The sequence below is a fragment of the Falco cherrug genome, chromosome 2 (assembly GCF_023634085.1).
Source record: "Falco cherrug isolate bFalChe1 chromosome 2, bFalChe1.pri, whole genome shotgun sequence".
Lineage (NCBI taxonomy): Eukaryota > Metazoa > Chordata > Aves > Falconiformes > Falconidae > Falco > Falco cherrug.
In genome coordinates this window covers 77824096-77846474 of record NC_073698.1, presented here as the reverse complement: position 1 = coordinate 77846474, position 22379 = coordinate 77824096, and the positions used below count along the sequence as shown (strand labels likewise).

At 40.9% G+C, this 22379-nt stretch overlaps 1 protein-coding gene across 2 annotated transcripts in view; it reads right to left on the bottom strand.

Moving 5' to 3' along the window:
* The window catches only part of KCNJ15 (potassium inwardly rectifying channel subfamily J member 15), a 37065-nt gene extending 14987 nt beyond the window's left edge, over window positions 1-22078 (bottom strand). The window contains exon 1 of one of the 2 annotated variants that reach the window (XM_027804453.2): window positions 21603-22078. The gene's annotated coding sequence lies outside the window, so the exon portion shown is untranslated. Of the gene's footprint in view, window positions 1-8793; window positions 9172-21602 lie in introns of those variants that run through there. The other variant, XM_027804452.2, reaches the window with a different exon arrangement.
* Window positions 22079-22379: the final 301 nt, after the last annotated feature.

Genomic DNA, 22379 nt, shown 5'->3' with positions numbered 1-22379 from the left:
AGTTTCCTGGCTGGTTTGGGAGCAAGTGAAACTTGTGCAATGAACTGTTCCTCTAGGAGAACACAGCAGAAGCAATGCCTGTCCCTGTTGTTGTGATCCGGGGACATAACTGTGTGATTCACTTGTCGTTTTCCTTTGTCCTATAGTTTCTTGGGAACCTCCATAAAAGCTTTGTGGTGCTATGTTACAATAGGGTGAAAAAAACCCAGCAGCGATGATGTGCCCAAACAAGAAAAAAACTTCCTGCTGTTTTTCAAAGTTACTACATTTCCTTATACTCAAAGGAGGCTATTTTGCTTGTTTATTTACACATACCTTATCTTTATGACGGTTCCTTTATGAACCCATGTCATCTCAAAAGCTCCGCAATGTTTTACAGTTGGGAACTTGGGAAGGTCTAGCTTTGATCACTGAAGTGATTAGACTGAATAGAACATTGTTCATGTTCTGCTGAGAATAGTTTCCAACTACGTTCAGAATACCACAAACTTATTTTTAAAATTCTACAATATTCAGCAACTTCTACCTTGGTTTTTGTAAGTTTTACAGATGCTGTGAATTTCAGAAGTCACTTTGATGTTTTCCAAGCAGCCTGATTTATGAGAACAAAAAATACCACCATTCCCCAATTACTTTCTGTCGCCTTGTTATAAGGCTTGATACATCAATGGAAATATTGTCTGGCTGAGGAGGCCAGGCATAAAGAATAACTGGGGTATGAGGAAATCAACTACATCTCCCACAAGAGATCATTCTTTCAGTGGAAAAATCAAACTTTTTGATCCCTAACACTGTGCTTTTCCTGTAATATTTAATTTAATAAAGCCTCCATTTTCATTGAAAAACACACTTGATGGGAAACATGTAACTAGACCTAGTAGACATTTATGTTATTTTAGTGCTGTTTATATGTTGTTTTAGTGCTGTTGAACAGAATTCATATTTTGTAGACAATTGCTAAAGATAAGTGGTTGCAAAAAGTAGCTAAGCAGGACCATGAATATATCAAATTGCAGCAGCGTATTTCAAATGGGGTTAAGATAGTGCTATTGCTGGAAGTCGTACAGACCATGACTCCAGCAGTCAGATGACAGCTTAATGGCAATGCAGAAAAGTCCTTCATTCACTGCTCTAGTGACACACTGTCAAACACAATCTTTCCCAAAAGGACATGCCGTTTCTGAAAGCACTTCCTCTGCTCCACTGCTGTATGCTTGACTTCTTGTCTGCAGGCAGCTTGATGCCACAGCATCTGCAAGATCCACCTTTTCAAGTCCAGAATTTCAGTTTATTAATTATTTCCCAATGTGCCTCTTGTTCACAGTCCTTCTTATCTGTTCCATGACCAAATCACTCATACTTCTAGGGTAAAGATCTTATTTCCTTTCTGCTATTTTGACCATAATTTCCCCTTCATTAATGCAAACACCTTTTCATTACTTCATACCCATAAAGCTCACAGCCTAACCTTTCCACAGCTACTGCCCTGCCCCCCATAGCTCTTCTTTCTTTTACTCTTTGTTGGTATCTCATTCCTCTGTCTCAGCAATGCCTGTTTTTTGTGACTTTTTGCCCCCTTCATGGTTTATACTTCTCTTATGCCATTCCTATTTGACATACATGAAATTCCCCCTTTCACCAGATTCCAACCAAATCCTGAAAACACACCTGTTTTGAGACACATTACAATTTCAACAAACATCTGCTCATCTTTATGTTCACCTAGCAAGTTCCTCCTTTGTGTTGTATCATGTCTCACTTGCTGTTAGATCTGTAATCATTTAGAGCAGATCTAAAGTTTTCCTCTTCTTTGTTCATCTGACTGCAAAGCGTGTTGAGGACCTACAGCATGGTGAGAATTAACTTGTTCTGCTTACAGGCTATGTTCAGCATCAGCATTGATAACAAGTGATTTCTTTTTTGGAGGAATTCTTTTCCAGGATGGCTCTACGTACTGCACACCTGGGATACCTTGAAGGATGCTTCTTTATCTAATAGTGAGTTTTCTCTGAAAGAAACTTGGAGATACACTTTTTAAAAATTTGCCTGTGAATACCAGACATCTCGAAACCTCACTATGAGATGTTAGTTCAGACCTGGCTGCCAAGCATCTACCAAATTGAGACATTTCTAAAGGTATATCCACTGCAAGACCAATTGTTGGATTCTGTAGGCTGAAATTTCTTCTTTGTTCATGTTAGTCCTCTGAAAGGTTTCTGTCTAGCCTGAGCTAGTTTGCTAAGGCACCAGAGTCAGCGGAGAGAGCTGGGTACCTCCACACAGTGAGTCTGCCTCTTCTTCCTCTAACGCCTGGAGGTGCCCAACTCCTTGCAGTGCCTGATAAGCTGAAACTAGATCTTTAACTTTTAGACAGCTGAAATTATCTTATCCTTGCATCTGTATAGCAAGGCTAGTGTTCCTGAGGGGTGCCAAGTTTATTGCTTCTATAGAAATCAACTATTCCAGGGTATGTGATAGTACCCCCACTCTTCTGGGAAGCATGAGGCTTATGTACATATATTATATAGTACATGTGTATATTTCAGGTTGGAATATCCTAAATAAATACATGCCAGCCTGACTCGTACTGATGAAGCCTTTTGGGTTAAATCCCATAGAAGATGCTGTGCAGTGTGGAATCCAATGCAAGATTACACAACATGATGTACTCTTTCCATCACACATACAGTTCAGTTATTGTTAAAGAATGTAAATTACACACTGAAGCAGATGAACAAGGTTGTTTTATAAAAAACATGCTATCTAGGAATCTAAAACAAGATAAGGGAGATGTCTGCTCTGTTTTATAGGGCTTTGACTATGACATTCCCTACCACAGGTCAGCTTGCTTGTCTATGTCATCAACATATACACTGCCACCACGTCTTTACCAGAGTACGGATGCATCATGCTTATACTGTGAAATGCTTCCTCATCCATGTTGTTTTTACTTATGGACCTTCAAAAAATGTCATCAGGGCCTGCCTGTGAACAACCTGCATCCTACACCTTTGTCACCACTGCTTATTTCGAATGATCCCCTCTTCACAGTGTGGCTCAAATCTGCCTCTGCTTTTCAGCATGCCTAACCTGCCATTCAGCAAGATGGAGCTAGTAATCAATAGAAAAAGATAACTAAACCAGAGCCATTCAGTGGCACATATTGTCTTAAGCTGATCAAAGTAAGATAAAAGTAGTTTCTGTTCATAGCACCTGAAAGTTTTAGGAACTCGACAAATTCTGAATCTTTGACCACTGTTTTCTTCTGAGGCTGGGAAATGAGTATCTGGTCCTTCTTCCCAGCTTTTTTGTGGATTTCAGTGTTAATGTTTGAGCTCATATAGTATGTATTATGCTTAAATCAAAGTTTCTAGTGAGAACACAAAGGTTATTGACTTCTGTGACACTGTCAGTCTTTATGTGACAGCTTGGGTTTCTTAAGATCGTATAAAGCAATCAGAAATAGAAGCTTTTCCTTGAATATGTAATCATATTTGTAAGACCCAAAGAAGTAACGCAGTAATTAAAGGCATAGTGCCCCAGTCTTACATTTTCACAGTTTACCAATCAGAGCTGTATCTGCAAAGGCAGAACTCCGCACCACGGTACAGTAGTGGAATATATCACTGGAATTGCTCCACTGAAATGATTTCTTGGATTTCTGTACATAAAAACTAAGAAATTGTCTTAAATTAAGATTTTATGTTCCCTATCACCTGAGACCTTGCAAAAGGGAGGGAGATTTAACTACCAATAAATATTATTCCGGGTCATGATCAAGTCACAGCTTTGGTCATTTTACACTGACAGGAAAAGACCTCAACACTAAATTTTAGAGCTTTTTGTTCCTAAAATGTATATTTAAGGTTCAGGACATCTCTTATGGATTTTTTTGTTAGTTTGTTGGTTGGTTTGTTTTTTTAAAAACTGCAAGAATAGAGCAGAGTATGAACAAACTTCAAGGACCAAGCACTTCTCAAGACTTGGGCTGAAGCACCAATAATGTTTTTACCTGTATTGAAGACAGGGAGTGAGGCTTGTAGCCTTAATTGTGTTGGCATAATTATCTCAAGAAAAGCAAGAGTATGAGGAAAAATTAGATATATTTCTGGCAGTATGACAGACCTTTAGACCTCTGCAAAGCTAGCTGAATTATGGCATAATACTACAAATTTTACTTGTTGGAATCTGTTTGCACAGATAAAACCAAACAGACCTCAACTTAGAGCTCACGGTGTGATGCTGCCAGCTGAAGAAACCTTTCTGGCCTCTACATTTCCCATTAGAGTATAAAAGGGCCACAGTGTGAATGAGAACCAGACCTGAAGCCTTTTGTTTGTCCATTATATATAGATAAAAATATCATTGTTAGCTTTCCCACACCTGCCTGAGTTGTATTCACTACTCTTGTGGAAGCATTTTTACACAGCAGGCTATTTCAGTTTTTGACTCTTTACTGTGATGTGATAAAAGCTTTCAGCACCATTTATGTAGCTCATTTCATGACAGGTAATGGACACTGAAAACTAGCACCCATGAGCTGACATTTGCTATGTTAATTTATGATTCATAAACAGAATCCCTTATAACAATTGACTTCCTGCCTAATCTTAGGGGAAGAGGAGCTGTGATCTAAAAACAGTAAGCTGGGAAGAGTCAAAGGACCAGCTGCCATGTATGGTAGAGGCCACCAAGTATGACAGTTAATGAAACTCAATATGGTAATAAAATAAAATATTGCCTTAGAAGTTTTTCTTTTTTTTTTTCATCCTAAGCTTTTGCATTGTTGTGAGAATGTTTTGACATTTGCCTAAAAAAATGAATCAGAATTGCAAGTGCTCTGTATCACTCAGACACCTCCTCCCACATGCTGGTATACCTTTGGTGTGTGAATGAAGCCCAGCCTTGCTCAAATGCTGTGAAAATCACAGAAAGCACATCTTTGCTTACCTTCCCTTAGTCCCTTTATTCATTGGTGCAGTACACAGTCTACTATGGAGAGAAGGGACTGTTGATAGGTTTGGTGTTGAAGTGTTTGAGGAAAGAAACGTTTAGGAAACATTATTTCTGGATAAGGCAGCAGGAAACTGAAGCCTGTTTGCTTGGCCGAGAGGCTGGAGGGGGTTCAGAAGAAAATAGGTGGCATGGAAGTTTCCAGGAGTAAGTATAGGCAGCTTTGAGTGAGATCATCACTGAGCAGAAAACAAGGGAGTGCTTAGGGGGATCTTTACAGACAAGGTCAGAAAAATTCAGAAACACTTTTTCCAGTTGACATTTTCCTTGGAAAATGTTGACTGAAATAAAAATCATTTAAGCAGGAAGAATTTATTTACTGGTGAAAGTCTATATTATTGTATATTTTTATCAGGCTATGTAATTCTAGTGAGAAGGGGAAAATTTGATCATAATATATTTTTTCCCTTTTCATCAGTTCATGCTAAGAATATACCTTTTAAGTCATCTAAGTAGGTGTACTGTTATATATATTGCTTCATTACAGATTACGGCAATTTGTTCAACAAATAAACATTTTTATCATATAGCCTCTATGCAAAAGTGTGAATTGTAGATAAGGAAAAGTTCATAATGTAAACCCAGAGAAGTATCCTGCAAGCTCCAATCTAACCAAGAGTGAATCACTTCAGTTAAAGCAACAGAGATTAAATTAATCTAAGCAGGTGATAATTTTCTTCCAGTCAAAACTTGTTTTACTTTATCACTTTTGATAGAGACGGTGGCTTACCCAGGCTCTGTAAGCATGGACAACTCTAGGTGACACTCTCCATGAGAAAAACAAACCAGAAAGGAGTCAAGTGTGGTTCTAAAGGCACCAGACTGCAGTTCCCAAGGTTTAGACTTCCCCTCCACCTTAAAACCCAGGTAAAATGCATTATGCCCTGAAGGTCAGATTGCACAGGCTACTTTGAACCACGTGGAAGAAAGACATTTCTTAATCAAGAAGCCCTCCTGGGAGGCAACAGAAAGGCAGCTGGCTCTCATACCTCAGCAGACACAGTGCAGGGAGGGAAGGGGCTTTGCAAGTAACGAAACGCCTAGATCAAAGTGACCAGATGCTTACCACTGACACCCACAAAGTGAGCCAGATCTCCTCAGCAAGGACTCCAAGGAGATTCTCAAGCCTTGGTCAGCAAAAGCTTGCAGGGCTTCCCAGTATCCCCAAGGGTGTCCTGAAGACACAGGGAATCTGCACAACGCTGTGGTACTTCCCTGAGATACATGCTGGGTCCAACTTATGTCCCAGCAGTTTGGTTTCAACCTTTCACCAAAGACAGCCTGAGGTTTGCAAAAGGCTCTGCTGGAAGGTGGAATTTGCCAGACACATTTCTCCACAGTGGGTAAAAATGACCACAGATGTGTTATGTCAAAAATATGCCAACCCTCACTATGTCCAAACATTTACTTTGTCCAGTAAAGTATGATAATACTTAGAGCATTCATGTCATTGCTTGCTCTCTCTCTGCCTGACCATGACCTCTAACTTGCTGTGAACTTCAGATGGTGCTAGTCATACAAAGATAATTTCATACGCTTAGGAGGAGGAAAAGATGCTGTGGCTCTTGCCATTTTCCTTCCTTTCTCCTGCCCAATTAGTAATGTATCCGCTGCTTTTGGCTGCTCTCCATGTGTTTTTCACACCATTCAGGCTCAACAGGTATAGAATGAGCAGGCATTTCAATTCATGCACCCCCAATACAAGGCAGCTACTTTTTTCAGCTGTGCCCTGTTTACTCCAAGAGCATGCACATGCTGAACACCAAGCTATTTACCATATTAATGTTACAAACACATTGAGTGTTAAAATGATCCTCAAACCTGTAGTAACTCATTCAAGTAAGTCATGAATGTTGTCTCATCCCAAGGGGTCAAGGATAGCTCAGCAGGAAGGAGGCTTTGAATAGTTAATACTTAGTGAATTTGTTTGGGCTGAAAATGTTGATTTTAACTATTTGATGCTCTAACCAGTATTTTTTGTAATTTCCATATACACAGTGTAGCCAACAAGGTAAAGACTTTTTCCTCCATTAAAAAAAAACCACCACCACAACAACACCCCCCCCCCCAAAACAAAACCAACAACAAACCAAACACAACTCCCCCAAAAACAAAATAAGAAAAGCCCAAAACAACTGTGCCATAATCTGCTTTGTTTTTCCTGGAAACAGAGTGAATCAGAATTTATTTCAAAATGTTCTGAGGTTCAGCATGCAAAACAGTTAAGTTTCTGTTTTTCTTGGCCCCTCACAAGAGTACTGCTTGGTACTTCACAGCTTTGGTATCTACCTGTTCCCAAAGAACACAGCCTGTCTGTGTGAACTGTGTGTCTTAGGAGAGAGAAACAGGAGAGCAGGAGGGAATAATAGTCCAAACTGCTTTAATATATCCTGGACAAACAAAAATTTCAGCTCCCATCAGGGCTGTGGGTCGATGGCTTGTTTGTTTCATTGCATGAGGAGCCAGGATAAAAAAGAACTGTTTGTTTTCATTTGAAATTCTATAAAAAGTAACAGGACTGAAGTATTGTATGTATGTTGGAAGACTGAAGCCCAAGTCATCTGCTGCTGTTTTTGTCTCTAGGCCATGCCTCATTTACTGGGATGAAATTCTTGGGGAAGTTTTTGGTCTCTTCTACACTCTGCTTTTCAAAAACGATGCCAGTTTGTACTGTACAACCAACACTATGTTACATTCCAGGCTTGTTTCCCCCCTCCTATAAGCTGATTATTAGAGATTGCAGAGAGCATAGTGACATTTTACAACCAAGGATATAAAGAAGACATTTCTGTAATAGCAAATTGCCCCCTTTCCCCCTCAATTTTAAAAAAGAAATCACAGGTAATACAGGAGAACACAGACAGGTAGGTAGGCAGGCACTTGATCAGAAAGACCCTAGAAATGCCTCTAAATACAGCCAAAGGCAAGCGAGGAAGTGAGCTTAGTTAAAAAGTAATGCAGATACTCCTGGTTCACAAAGGAAAGCCAGCTTTGTTCCTTTTTATGATCAGCAGGGAGAAAAAAGGAACTTATCTGTAAATCTCTTTACAGCCTGATCCCTGTGTGAAAACAAAAAGTGAGGCAAAACCAAGCTACATTGAAGTAGAGGGGAATTTGCACCACAGGCTCAGGCTGTGATTACTGAGGATAAGCCAAACCTGTTGTAAACAAGTAGTTTGAAGACACATGCAAAAGTTGGAAGAAAATGAATAATGTTCTCCAACTCAGACATGTTTACATTCTTTATACCTACCATAGAAAACTTACATAATCTTTTCTTATTCAGATAGGTAACAGGGACTGGATAAAGTTCTAGGCAAGCTTTCCCACTATGTCAATGAAAACTTATTTTTGCATTGAAAAAAAGAACCAGAGCTGACTGAAAGGTATGCTTCTAAGACCCTAAAAAGCACTACAGATTTCTATAAGAAAAAACCTCTGGCAGTCAAACATTTACAGAGATAGGTTCAGCATCTGCCACCCTCCCCAACATATAAAAATATCAGCCACATACATTACAAACCTCACATTCAGTAGCTTGCATCAGTGGAAAGACCAAACCATGACAGCTTTTGCTTTATCATTGCTAAAATGCCTGTATCTCAAAGTTCACAAGAAGGCATAATCTTATATACATTTTTCTTTTACAGACAGTTTCTAAATCCTTAAATTACTAATATAAGAGGAAAATAGGAAAAGAACCTACTCATTAGCTTTCAGTTCCGCACAGTCTCCAAAGCACTGTTAAGCATGTATGCATTTCTGACAAATACCTCTTACCTGTAAAAGAGCAATGTTCAGATTCCTTACTAGATGTTATCGTCATGACAAGTCAAACAATCTTTTTTATAAAAGGTTAGATGTCTTTTCAACAAAGCATGTGTGCATGGTTAAAAAAAAAACCAAAACAAAACACAACCCTCAGAGAGTCTCTCTTCCCTCACTGTCAGTCAAAAGCAAGTTGGAATAAGTCTGAGTTGGAATTACCTGAATAAAGAAACTGGAGAGAGGGAGGGAGGAGAGGGAGGGAGGGGGAAAGAGAGAGAGAGAGAGAGAGAGAAGAAAAAAAAAATAGTCTGAGAGGAGACTCAGTGATGTCAGCAGTATGTCTTAAGGAAACCTACAGCTGAGCCCGGCAAATTTTATAACTACGTTGCACTCAACACCTAGTTACGTGGTAAGCAAATACCTGCTTAAGAGGAAACTGATGTACTTTTAAAGAACGTCAGTTAATCTTTGACGGAACTTTAGCCAGGTTGATCAAAGTCCCTCAAAGGCCTTATTGCCTAAATAAATAAGGTTACAAGTGGCTGTATAATGCTAAGAAAAGAGTAAGAACAAAAAGTCAACATTATTGATTACCCCTTTCCTGTTGGCAAAAGGGAGGCTGAAACTCATCTGAAGCAAATTCATACTATGGTTGTAACACACTGAGCTGTAACAGCCACGGACGCAGCTGAAATCCCTGACCACCAAAGTTTCCAATCTGTTTCGCCACAACACTCTTTTCCTTTGATGACTTACTCTGGGTTTGCTTCAGTGCCTTTCTGCTCGTTTCCTAGATGCAGAAAGCACAGAGAGTGATGATTTGAATTGGGGAAGGTTCAGCACATCGAAGAAGACATGTGGATGTTTGCCATCTGTAAAGCTTGTACACTGCTGTTTGTACCACTTGGTATTTGACGGGACTCCCTGAACTGAATGCAAACAGCAGCAGTGAAAGAGAGGTCACTGCAGTACTAGAAAGGTTAATGTGATAGCCCTTGCATATCATTCTTCTGTGTCCATGTTCCCAGGAATACTGCTTCCAGGAATTACATAGCTCATTAAGCTAGTCCAATACACCTGTAGCTCAGCATCACCTGCAGGGACATCCCATGGTCCAACCGATGCCAGGTTAACTTCATTCCTTCTCACTTGTGGGAAAGAGGAGATCAACACACGATGAATTGTTTACTAAAAAAATTCTGACCACCTCAAATTCACAGAGAACGCATTATCAAAAACAAAATCTCTCCTTTCCTCAGCAGTGTTGGTAAACAGACATTTAAATGCCATTAACAGACATTAATAATATCATGATATGCAACCATAGGAAACTAGAGGCTGGAATTCTGCCGTCAAGTGGTCAGCTGTGTAGGCATTCAGGCAGTGCCAGCAGGCAGCAGCTGTTTTATATTTAAAAGGATAACAGTTAGATGTGATTTTTTTTCCCTTTGCCAGAGACTAAAGAATTTCACACGACTTGAATTCTTCCCCAGATCCATGAACCTGTTGCACTGGTATCTCTTTCTCTATATTTACTATGAGGGAGACGGCAACAGCTCCTATCAGTTTTCATTGTATATATATAGATATATATATATAAAATGCTTGTGGATGTCTTCTTCTCCTTTCAGAGAAGCTCCTTTGTTTGCAGAGCCCTCTGCAGTGTCATGGGATAAAGCACCTATACTAGAAACTCTTTTTCGCTATCTGATTAAATTATGTTTAGCTGTAACTGAATTATACATTATTAAACCCCCCCAATTACACCTTTCCTCTTCTTTCTTCGGACAAAGTTTGGGAAACTGCCCAAATCATAACTGAATATGAATATTCTCATGTGCTAGTCCCATACATCCCCCAAATCAGCATCCATGGCAACATGGTGCTTGTGAAATCATCTGCAGTGTGAAGGGTGGTTGGGAGAGCGTAATATGAGGATATGCTCTGAACGATGCATTTCACATTTTGTGCAACCACACTACAGTTCAGTTTTAAATTTTTGTACTGTTTTGCTAATACCCTGTGGATTCTTATCCCATTCCAGAAGACAGACCAGCAGAGCAGAGGGTAGAATTTAAGTTGTATGAGCATTTCCCAGCTTTGCACGCTTGACTTGAAAATGTAAATACCTTTCTTTGAACACGATTTTCCATTCATCCATTCAGCAGAGAGCTCACAGGTGATCAGGGCTCTGAGGACGAAATGATGACTACAAAACCTGTCTCCCAGGAAGCTGTGAAGAGGCTCCAGAAGATGACTGAGTTGGCTACACTGCTTATGGACATGTAAAACGGTCTTCAAATTTCTCATCCCCCCATTTTCTCTCTGCTTTAATTGTGCTGCTTCTTCCCCAACTTTGCACCGTCTCTGGTTGTTTGTACAAACCTGTCAGTGAATCCCGTCAGGCTGCTAAACCAGACAGAAAGTGTCATGTGTCTGTTCCTTTCTGCAGGGTTACTTTTCTGCCAGTCTAACAATCTGAGACACCCCATCTAGAGGCCACCTGAGTTTGGGAGCTCCTACAAAAGGAGTGAGAGGAGTGCATGGCCAGCAGAGGAAAAGCAGGACATGGGTTACCCCAAGTGAGCAGCCTGCCAATAGCTGTCTCTGCTCAGCTCTGACTCCTCCTTTATTACCAGCAAACTATCTCAGTCAAGTGTTTACTGGCAGGTGACCACATGCTCCAGGATGGTTCCCACACTGCTGCTGAGGTGGGCCAAAAGAAGAAACTAATTTGTTAGTTCATGCCCTCCAAAACATGTAAACTCATGTGTTCTTTCTTCAGCTTTACCTCAGTACCGAAACTCAAGAATCTGCCTCCTTACAGCAACAACAGGTAAGAGTTCAAAAGTTTGGCCAAGATAAGTTGAAATACTTATCCAAAATTCTTCAATCAATAAAGCTGAGCAGGAAATCCCATGATGATAAGGGGCTTGCTCAGGGCATTTTCAGTTCTTATGTTGGCTCTGGTTAAATTTAAGTTAGGAAAAGAGACAATAAAACTAGAATCCCTGGTAGTAAAGTTAGTCCTACACATCAGATCTGCACCTCCAACTTAACCTCCATCAGAAAGTTAGTTCTTTTACTGAAAAAGTTCTTTGGGCTTTTCATGTGGAGTGTGACCTGTGTGGGGAGCTCATGAGGATGTCTGCAGTGAGAATGGGGAAAAGCCACAGCAACAGTGACGCTGGCACTCTCTCTTCTCCTTTGTTTCTGTGAGCCCCAAATTCATGACTTAAAAATTAGACACAGGATATAAAGCAATTGGGATTGGTATATAAAACCAGACACAAGACTAGAAATGGACCTTGCACAAAGTAAGGTTAAAATGTCCTGAGCAGAGATGTCACCTGAGAACCGCTGAACACCTATTTGTACTTTATGTACATATCTGTGTAAAGCTGAGCCTTGTCTACTCCTGCGCAGATTCTTAGAAGTACTGAGGAGCACAGCTCCCAGAGGAATCACACTGGTGACTGGACACTGTTGCATACATGATCACTCAGGACTCAGACTGCCTCTGTAACACTGGGATAATAGTACAGCCAAACCTTAGAACAAATGCAAAAAAGATGGGAAGGAAAAGCACAAAAAATTATCTCTTGTAATAGCGCATTTATTTTTAGTGCACCCTCCAAGTCAAAACAATTTCATAAAGTGTTCAGTTCTGCTGGCTGGAGGCCAGAACTGTTCTGCCATGATTCGTGGTGCTCTGCATTCTGCAGCCATTTCAGTCCTGCAGCCCAAACACTGCTTTTATATTTCAGTACTAAACTGATAGAACTTAATGTTTTCTGCATGTACCAGCTGGCTTTCTACCTTCATCTACACAAGTTATTTTTTTCTATTTTTATTGTAGGCTTTTGAAAAACTGCATCAATAATAGCAAGGCTTTCAGTAAGCAGAAGGGTGAGTGAAAAGCTGGCAGGAGTCCTGCCTAAGTTGTCCATGGGCTTATTACTTCAAAATGTGTCTTCATTTGAAAGCAAGTACTGTAAAACCAATGCAACAGAAACTGTCCACTTCATATTAACAATAACAAAGTATAACACACAATGCAGAACTAATCCCAAATACCATTTTGTCAAGAATTACTTGAATTACACCTTGTCATTCAGTATGTGACATGTCCAGGATTAAAAGTACATTCACTAAAAAGGGTAAAAAAGCCACACATTGTTATGCACATGAAAGAATTTGATTTTATAAGTAAGAAACTAACTTTAAAATTATTTTCCTGTTCATGAACTTACTAGAAGACACCCTGCAGCTAAGGTTTCGGTGACTTTCTTGCGTGGAAATAGAAATACATACTTTTCAAACCAGAAGATTGAATAAGAGACATTCAAAGTATTTAATCCAAAACTGGTTCTTGTTAAACACAAAGAAGCTCTCCTGTGACTTTGCGCTCTCTTTACTGTCTGTTTTCTTGAATTGCTTTAAGATATTCTCCTATTTTTTGGTTTTTTGCCCTGTGCATTGAACTATTCATCTAAACTGTAAATCAAACCATTCATCTGCTTCTTATTGATCAGGTTCTTGATAAAAAAAAAAAAGAATTGAAAGGGCTAAAGTTCATTACACAAATTCCCATGAGTTCAGGAAAACATAGGACCTGAAGGTGCTGTAGGAAATGCAATTCTCCAAGCACATGAATGCTAAGGGGCACATGAATCTTCACACTCCAGCGAAATCAGAAACCATGCTCTCACAGCATTGTGTGCTCTTAGGACAGTCAATACACATTTTTCCATCTTCTTTCTTTTGTTGCCTCTTTGTTGACATTGCAACAGCATCTGCACCAAGGAATTCACAGCACATTACCTAGGCTGCTACGGTTTAAAGTGGTGGTTTGCGTACAAGCACTCCGCCATGTGTTCTTTGCATTATGAGAGGTTGTGGCTGAGACTGTCGTTCCAAAGGAAGATTCGTGCACATGAAAAACATATAATTGGAATGGGGTTTTATTCCACTTGATGAGCTTCACACGGAAGGATCTGGCTGAGGAGGTCCCAGCTCTGTTCTCAATGAAGCAAGCAGTGACCTTTGTGGAAACCCTGTTACTGCAGCAGTTAATGCTTTCAAAAGCTTCAACTTCACCCCAAGTAATTTGGATCTGAGAGGACTGTAGTTGCTGAGATGTGTTTTATCTGTTCACATTAGGGAAGGTGGTTGTTCTTCATCCAACTGGCTTGGGGTTTCAAAGCCTCAGCAAAACTGCTGTCCTGCTGGGGATGGAAGGACTTTGACAGCAAACCTCAGCTTCCAAATTTAAGCTCCTGCCTAGGAGTGTCGCTTCTTCATGACAAAAGTACTGACAAGTTATTGCCCAAGATGTCAAAAGGATTACCAGGTAGCAGAAAGCTCTGGAGAAAAAGCAGCCCCCTGAGAAAAGACACTCATTCCCAGGCATGTTTGGCTGCCTTCTCCCCAGCTGCGGAAATGAACATCCTCCGGTTTTGGTCCTAGCCCAGAGTCAGGGCAGATGCACAAGCAGGAATTCAAATCCAAGCTGACTTTCTACACTAGAGTGAAAATTACAATAGGCTTCAGATCCAAGAGGGATTTTAATTTCCCCTCCCCCATGAATCTGGCCAAAATGTCCGAAGCAGTCAAAATTCAGCTCAGATTCCTGGAACTGGGCCACATGACTTCGCTTTCTGAAACACTGTGGTGGGTGCATGCTCAGTTTGCCACATCATGAGACAGCAGGATGCATAAAGCTATCCATACGGATGATCTGCTCACATTGCTGGTAACACCCCAGCAGGCAAAGATGCTTCCTGTAGCGCTTCTATGCTCATTCTTACGAAAGCAAGATCAGACAGCTTTCCAGGTCACTCAGGTTGTAGCTTTAACATGACATTGGTTTTATTGCAATAGGATCAGATCCACAGTCATGGAGAGCTATGCTCTGCAAGACCCAATCCTGAAAATTGCTCTTAGCTACAAGCAGTATATCTGGCCTAAGAAATGGCCCAGGGTTATGGTCCAGAAGAGCTGCTCCAGGGGATGTTGGGAGAAACAGGGCTGAAAGCAGTCAGCTGTGAGAACCACTGACTCAAAAAAAAGGGAGACAATTTTCTCTTATCTAGCACTTTCCTCCACTTGACCCATGATGGTTGGTCCCCCTGGTGTGCCTGTGGCTTCTCCTCAAGTGTGAATTTCCCTAGTTAGAGTTGTCCTGATGACCAGAAATCTTTCTGGAAAATGCTGGAAAGCCCCAGCTTCTCAGTTGTTGCATCCCTTCTTCTATTGATGTGTTTTCTCCGGCACAAAGAACATTCCTCAGTCAAAGAAAAACCTGCATATGCAATACCTCCTAGCTATATCCTGTCACATATCTTCAGTAGCACACTTTGAAGGACAGCAAGGGAAAGGGAAATCTCTCCTAGTCAGATTTCAGTTTCTTAGGGTCACTGAACCTGCAGAGTCCGCTCTGAATTTTCCACCATGGGGCCTCAATCTCTAGTTCTGAAACACATTTCATAGCAGTCCACAGCAGGTAGGTTAGTCTTTTTCCTTACCTTTAAAACTCAGTGATATTTTAATGGAGCTCTGCTTTGGAGTGATTTGAGAAGTACTTGGAATGGGCAGCAATAAAAGCCTTTTGAAAATACACATTATGTACTTTCTTCACCGAATTTCTTTGAGCTGTACAAACCTGTGATTCTTTGGGATAAAAACGTGGCATTACTATTACCAGTTTCAGATGCCAAGACTAGATGGCCTCTCAGGAAGCAGTACTAAAAAGGCAGAACAAATTAAGCAAGTAACTGTGCATTTTAAATGTCTTCATGGAAAATAACTGCTGGCTTGAATGAAAGGAAGCATAGACTTTTTCCATACTTTATCAAAGAAGATTATGAAACGAACCTACAAACAACTACTGAGGTTGTTGGCAGAGCGTATGACACTACTAAAGTGCATGAAAAGAAGGTAATAAAGGGAAGGGTAAAGAATTTTCAGTACACAGTGTATGTACAAAGACTACCCCCAGGCTTACTATCACCAACATAGATCATGGCATCCCTACTACGAAAAGGTTAGGAAAGCCGTCTTCCAAAAGCAAAGGGCAAACATTTGTCCAGACAGTGCTAAAAAGCCTCAATTTTAAGATTAAATGTTGTAGAAAGCAGAGTTGCCATCATTTAATCTACTGAACTCAACTCTGAGAGGAAGTAAAATATAATCCATGATATTACAGGGGAAGAAAATGATTGTTTTGTGAGAAGATGATGGCACAGGGGTGCTGGCTGCACCCATTGTCACTGTGATTGCACCACAGTTTCCATCGCAACCTCCTGTTTTCATATACCATAAGCATTGCAAAATGCTGACCTTTGGGGCTGCATTTTTCCATGCTTGCTCCGTGCCCCAAAGGTGAATTCTTTCGGAAAGTCTGAGCAAAATCTTTTCAGGGACCGTGGCTGTTATGTTTTGGCTGTTGCCAGCATGGCTTCCCTGGGGCAGATTGTATAGCAACTTCTTTGTTCCTCTGAGCTATAATAAATCCTACCATCCATCATGTAAAGCAGAAAATGAAAAGCATGAAAAACAAATCAGAGCTCTCCTGATTTCAACTTTTGCAAGGACTGTTTAAGCTTGCAAATGGCAGCAGGTAAAGAGAAGAGAGATTTAACTGGGAGGTACTGAACCGAGCAAAATTCTTCTCTAAAGATAATTGCTGACTACCATATTCACATCAGGAACACTTGGGTTACAGAAACAGCTATTGACAAATGATGTTAAATACAGTCTTCAAAACATGGCAACGTGACAAACCTGTGACAGGAAACTGTATTTTGTCCCTTCGGGTGTCTGTTAGATGAGACACTTGCTTTTCTCAAGCAGTTCATTAAGAAGTAAAAGGGTGCATGTTCCCATGCACTACCATGTTAGCTGGTTTCCTAAAAGGCTGGGTAAGTCAGAGCCAAGGGCACTAGATGCTCTAGATTTTTCAAAAGTAGGACACTTGAAGGAGCCTTAAAAGATGGGCATAGATGCTGAACTACAGGTACCCATGCTCGAAAATGCAGTCTCAGGGCTTTAAAGACCACAGACTATGCATTAGGATAGAAATGATGGGCAGCTCTTAAAGCCAAAACCAATCCCAAAACAAAAGAATGTCTACTATTTAGCCATAGTGCCCAGGTGGCCTCATATACCCCCCCGCATTCTCATGATTTTATCATTCATGGAAAATATGTATGAAAGGTACTGTACAGACAGGAAAAGCCAGTCTCCTTACAGGCCGCAATAAAGACTAGAGCTGCCCAAAGGTCTCTGGGAGTGCAAATGTATTTGTTTCAGTAGGTCTACTCTATGAGGATACACACCCTCCAGGTTACAGCTTAATTTGGTGCCAAGTTGCTGGTAGAGAAAATCTGGTTGCCATATGATCTTCCTTTAATACTGCTGAACAGTTGGTTAATATTCAGTTCTATGTTCATCTCACATGATTTAGTCTTATAGGGATTTCAGTCACAGATTTTAAGGTACAAGCTGCCTGAAAATCTGGGATAGGCTTTCTGGAAACAGATAGGATGGCTTCAGTAAAACATCACAACCAGTGTACAGAAGACCAAACAAGTTACAGTGAAGCCTTAATTTATGCATCAAAACTTTTGCAGGCAATCATGAATGATTCTTTAAATTCCTTATTTCTCTGCATCTCCCAGGCTATCAGCAGATATGGGGAAGAGAGCAGCACTGCTGCTTGTCCCTGTCTGGGGACTTGTTCCTCCACTGAGTCCAGTTTGGCTACATCCCTGCATAGTGCGTCAGCCTGCTTAGCTGGAACCATTCAGACCAACCCTTTCAGTCTGTTTCTTGTTGAACTGACCTTGGCTGAATTTGCATGACTATCTCTGGTGTTCTGTTATCTGTTTGATTTCTGCAGTATTCCCACCATCATAATCTTTTCAGATTCAGTCGTTCCCATGCCTTGATTTCACCTCTTATCCTCCTTTCACTTTCCTCATTTGTCTTCAAATGATTGCACTTTACGTCTACTATTGTTCCAACTTCAGCCTTTGAGTGCCTGATTATCTGCTTGCCTTGACTGTATTTTTCAGTCCACAAAAACATACTGTTCACAGGCTGTCTTGATACAGTAGTATTTGACATTAAATATAATGCTTTAATGCAATACTTTTAATCTCAAACACAACAGAATGACTAGCAAAGATGAAGTTTACAAGGAACACAAAATAATCTGCTTGTTTTATAACTTCCTTTTCCTAGCTGCAACAATTAATCTACATGACAATTATTATTAAATAATTCCTCCAGTTTTGTATGCTATCTAAGAATGTGTGTCAGATATTCAATTACACCTGCACATGGACCTTAACATCAGACCATCTGTGGCTTTGTTCTCTAATACATCTAGTATTTGTAATACCTGATTAAAAGCAAAAAGAACGATGGTGAATTCATACTGTTTTGTCATTCACTAAAGTTTTATATGAAGCAATTTCTTAATGCCCATAAAGCCTTATGACACTGTTGTGTAGGAGCTCACACACAGCTTTTATCAGTGCATTTATGCGGAGCACCCTATATTTCTCCTGCTTCCCACAATATATCTCAGCTGAATGCTGTGATGAATCCAGCAGAAACAGTGACTGGAGTCACAGTGGAGTGTCTCCACCCTCCGTACTTTTCCATGTACTGCTGGAGTATTGATACCTTGACTACTGCAACATACCCTGATTTGAAGTCACACTGTCTCTTCCCCCTACTCTGCAGCTAACCGCAGCATGTTGACAATTGATTTCACCAGGACAATCAACTCATACCTCTGGATTGCTTGGAATGAAAGCAACTCTTTTCATCAGGGGTTCATTCAACTATTTTCTCTATTCAGCTACCTTGAACTTCCACTTGCTCCAATATACCTTTTCAGATATTTTTTTATTTTCTGCTTTGGCAGAGTTTGTCCCTAAAAGGCCAACTGTGATATTTATCTCTTCTTGGAGGACATCTGCTTTTAACTCTTTCTTGGAGCATAGTTTTCTGATGAAGGAACTGAGCCCATTCAGGAGTGTCTACTATGTTTGCATTGCAGGGTGGATTGCAAGCTTCTAAGGCTGGCTAAGGCAGGCTTCAAAATACATCCTTGATATTTACTTCACCTTTGTGGTATGTGGTTCACCACTCTTTCCCCACTCTAATTGTTGGTGTTATTGGCTCAACTGCATTTCCACAGAAATTAACCTTTAGCACACTGCCCTTGTGCCTTGCTTTCTTGATCTTCCCTCAGATCTCTCCCTGCTTGTCTAGCCTCAGAGCTCAATTTTCTGCAGGATACTTTTACTTCTTTTGTTTCACTTCAGCCTTGGCTTGTTTACATTTTCCCCATATTGCCTTGTTTTATTGCTCCTCTAGACTGTTGTTAACTATGCGTACTTTCCATTAACTTCCTTCACTTTGTTTTTTGTCACTTTGTTGAGTATATATCACAGCTGATCTGTGGTGAGATTTCCTCATCCTTGCAATTCAGTGGCCTGAAAAGTCACCAAAACCCACCTTAGAGGACTGCCTGCAAGAGCTATCCTTTAACACAGTCCTGTACTTGGACACAGGCGGTTCGAGGTGCTTTCCCCAGGAGAACAGATGCAGGGAAGCCCTGTACCTTGACTGAAGCCATAAGGTTTCCACTGAATAACATGGATAAGATGGTATTGAGCCAGGTGTGGGGGACACACAGACTCCATGCAGGCAGCTCACAGAGCTACACAGGTGACTTTGTGTCAGAGGACAGCCTGAGTTCCCACCTGGGTGATGGAGTCTGGCTTGCTTTGGACAGCAAGAGTGCAACATCTGGCCCTGGCCACACAGTGGGCTCTGACGTGGCTCTCCTTCCTGCTGGACAAAATAAGCTGACCAAAAAGACACCCTCTCTGTCCAGAAGAATGCAGTGAGCCACACTGACTTTTTTTCTGGAGCTTAGCCATCAGGCTTAGGCCATGGAAAGGGCTCTGGATTTCCAATAAGTTGAACCTCCAGGAATCTGGAACTATCAGAACTGAGTGAGACAATTTAATTCCAGCATTGGCAAGACAGTATTTGGATGCAACACATTACAAGATGTCCTGCCAGTTCTGGTTTTGGGCACACACTCTGAAGCAGGTGAATCCTTCCTTATTTGTAGTTCCACAGCAAGTAAAGTGTTTCACAGAGCTCTAGCAAAGATGAAACGAGCTGGCTGCTAGAAAGAGAGGGCTGAGAGAAGTGGTCCATCTAAAAGAGCTACTGTACCTGTTGCCAGAAGTTTCTGAAATGAAAGAAAATTACATTCAAATAAGTGTAGTCTACATCTATATCTGCATTGAGATAGGTACCTCTATGTACATAAAATGTGAATCTCTATACATTCATTTGTACTAGGTGCCATGTGTTCTGTGTGCATGTGTTTTGTGTGCATGTGTACTTTCCAGAAGTGAACTTTTCCTACTTTCCTTGGCAGACCAGATCACTTTCACCTCCTGTGATCCAGATACCATGGTGTCGGAGAAGGAATGAGTCCTTTCTTCTACTTGGTTTCTGGAACTACTTCACTACAGACTATTTCTCATTTTTATATATCTGTTCCTGACACACTTGCTCATCAAAGTACATCTCTATCTCCCTCACTCTCCTATTGTCATGTTAAGAGTAGGCTGAGTGTTGTGGACTTTGGCAAATGAGTCTTGAAAAATGAATCTTAAGAGCTTTGATATACAATAAAGAAGGTTGGGCTGGATGGTGTTGCCAAGCTTTGAAAAGCTTCTGTAAAAATGTACGTTTTCCTATAGTGCTACAAAGCCTATATTTACCTAATGGACTGTTGAGAGTCCAAAGGAGCTTCTACAAAATTTCTGGTAAATAGTATTTGTTTTAAGAATTGATATACATGCCAAAAACAATACACTACATTTATCAGCTTGGAACTATTACAATCTTTTCAGTAAATAATATCCTGGTTTCTGAAAAAGCCTAAAATGTGTATCTAGTCCAATTGTGTCACCTCTCATTTCCTTCAAAGAGGGGGAAAAAGGCAAAGCTAAGTCTGAAATTCTGGTTTGAATTAACTGCCACTTTATCTCTAAGTGACCTCTTCGTGCAAAGCTGTTACTGCAATACTGTCTCTGAGATCATTCAGTCATCTCCGACCCCTGCAATGTGTGAGTACAAGGTAGTTAATACTATCAGCACTATCATCTTGCATTTGTGCAGGACTTCTCATCCAAAATGTTCTAGCTCCTTGCAGGGTGATCCTCCTGTTGGGGACTAGGCTGCACTTTTCAGGGGCAGACTCATACTGTAGGTGCTGTATTAAGTATTGCAAATTCCCCAACAATGTCAGGTGGAATTATACACTTTAACTCATTTCAGTGTGCTACTCTTAAAGCAAATAACCCTTCCTAAGGTGAAAACCAGCAACAAGTGCTCTGAAGTGCTGCACAGCTATTGAGAGAAGGAAATCAAGAATATTCCAGGTCTTATTCTTAATTCCACTCACGTTTTTTTACACCTCTCTGGCAGTATGGAGACATCTAAGAGCAAGAAAGGTTCAGACCCTCTAACAGAAAATGCAGGGCTACAAAGGGTACTTAAACAGAGAGACTTGGTTATTCAAGCTGTGATAGAGCCCTAATTCTTGTCAGGAAAATCTGGTGTGGTAAAAGGTTGAATACTTCAATTGGGATGGTTAAAAATCTGATTAATTTTCTTCATTACAATGAAGGTAATTTAAACTCATTACACTATTCCTTACTGTCAGTCATGCCAGCCCCTCACTCTCTCCTCTCAGCCATGCACCCACAAATAAATACCTTTCCACACCAGTCCATTTATTCCTGGTCACTCCTCCTCCTTGCTTTTCTCAGCAGACAGGGGCTCTTCTTCCCAATGGCATCTCCTGAGTGTGTCAGCAGTCAGTTGCTGAGGACTGAGAAGCTCGTCCTACCTTCCTTCTGCCCCACTGGTTACTGAAGCTCGGTCGTTTCTTCTAGCTGGACCTGTTCCTGACTGCTCCTGCAGCTTCCTTGCTCTCGGCTGCTGGAGAAGGTTGAGGTGGTGAGCCGGAGAGCTGGAGAGCAAAGAAGAAAGAAGAGAATTTATACTTTGGTATTTTGGAAGCTGGAATCCAGGGAGAAGCTTAAGAACGTGACTTGAGGCCAAAATGCTTGGCTCTCCAGTTACAGAGCAGAGCGAGACAGGTTTATTCCTATCGCAACACTGTGGCCCATGTCTTGTTGAGAGCTGCCAGCACTGCTGATGCGTGGTGGCTTCAGAGGAACCTCTCCTTCACTCATCTGTTTTCTGCAGCACTGTGGGAGGAAAGGGATAATAGGAGAATTAGCAGCACTGCAAGAAACTTGCCTGAGATAGAGCGGTCTAGTGTGGAGCATAATACATACCACATTATGAGATTGTGTGCCTGGAAGTTATTATCGGGACATCTGGAGGTTACAATTCCTCTTGTCATTGTCCTCCTCAACTGTCCTCCCTTCCCCTCATTCCAGCAGAATTGTGGCCCTCAAACTGTTAATTTGGTCTTTGACTACTATTTCATTTATCCCAGCTGCCGAGTTAGGAGGAAAAAGAAA